A 1,787-nucleotide genomic window follows, 5' to 3' on the forward strand; every position below is an offset into this window, starting at 1 on the left:
GTAATAAAAGTTTCTGAAGGTTCACTTAGCCTTACAGACTAACTTGATTCTTCTTTCAATTTCTGCATCCTGCAAATGCACGCCACATTCATCAAATTAAAGCTTATTTAACAGTATTATTTCTAATTTAATAAGTGCCAAATTTATAAAGGACAAAAGACCTGAGCATTTTCTTCAGCATCAGCTTCACGAAAACGATGACTTCAGCTGCAGACTAAGCCCATGTTATCTGTTACAAAGAAGATGCATTGATCAAGCTCCACCAGAAACCGTTGTTTCAATTTTCAATACTCTCCTTTATTGCATACTTGCATTATGCAGCATTTATCGTAGCTTATTTAGACTTGTGGAAGTAGCTTATTATGACATTTCTATAAAAACTCTATTTATTAGTTCAATAAACTTCCTGGTAAAACTTAACAAATTATGTTCTTTTTAAATTAGTTTTAACTAATTAACGACATAAGTTCTTTTTAACTAATTATACTAGTCTTCACAATCAAGCTTATAAACAAATGCTCATTTGACAAGAGCTTATTGAATCCATTGCTTAATTAAGGTGTTTACTCAAAAACACACCCTCTATGGACTTGAGTTCACCTAACAAGAAGACATGAGCAGAGCAAACAAACACAAGTAGGCTCTCCCACCTCAAAGGAATATCTCAAGTCAACCACAAGCTAATACTTCATGCAACTTGCAATAATATATGCAAATAATAGATTATCAATCCACAGAATAAATAAATAAATAAGAAAGACTCAAGGGCACAGCTGGATAGCAAGAGTATCTTGAAACAAACTATGAATTGACGCTTTAGCCAGAACAATTCCCGGCCCACACCTCAGATCTGCATTTATGATTATTCTGAGCAAGTTATTCAACCAAAATGCTACATTTAACAGACATTGGAATATTCTACTCCCTGCATATGGGAAACGATGTGATGATCACCTACAACTTGGATTTATTTATTATTATTATTTTTTGGTTACAAACCTACAACTACTTGAATTTTATCAAATGGATAAACCCCATTATCAGATACAAAGAGTGAAGTTAAGGATAATTAAGATGCCCATGAGTGTTAAAAAAGAATTACAATTTCGGGCATGGAGCAGAATCAATGAATCATTAAGTTATCAATTCATTTATAGGGGCAAGAATGGTCCGTTTTTTTTCTATTTTACTTTTGTGGGTAATTATTTGATGCTTTGAATGCTGATTCTCTCTACACGAAGCATGAAAGCTTAGCAGTTGAAGTACCATGTAAAGCAAGAGCATGCAGGGTACAACCACCTTATCATCAAAGTTTACAGCAGAAAGAGAATATAGTCGAAAATGGTACCCAAAAAAATCTACTGTTAAAAAACTATACAAAAAGTGAAGAAAAAAAGGAGAATATCTTCGCATCTCGATCTAAATATGCAACACCAAACTCAGAGATCTCCTGAGCCAAAATCCACCCTCCATAAATAATCAACAACAAAAAAAAGAGAAGGATCTTTTGGGAGGGAGAGAGAGAGAGAGAGATTGGGAATGCAACAGAAGAAAGAGTTCTTACCTGAAAAGAAGCAAAAGGGTCTCTTTTGCAGAGAAAGAGATTAATGAATGAATTAAGAGCGCCGAAGCTGTGAGGGAGGGTTCTTGGTTGGTTGTTCCTGCACCCTTTGGTCGGGTCAAAGTTGAGTTTAGAAAGGACACAAGAAGGCAGCAGCAACAGCAACAAAAGGCACAGCAATGGCACTTTTTTTATGTCTTCTTGGGAAAATACACTCATTGACCCC

Source organism: Glycine max, chromosome 6, assembly GCF_000004515.6.
Source record: "Glycine max cultivar Williams 82 chromosome 6, Glycine_max_v4.0, whole genome shotgun sequence".
NCBI lineage: Eukaryota > Viridiplantae > Streptophyta > Magnoliopsida > Fabales > Fabaceae > Glycine > Glycine max.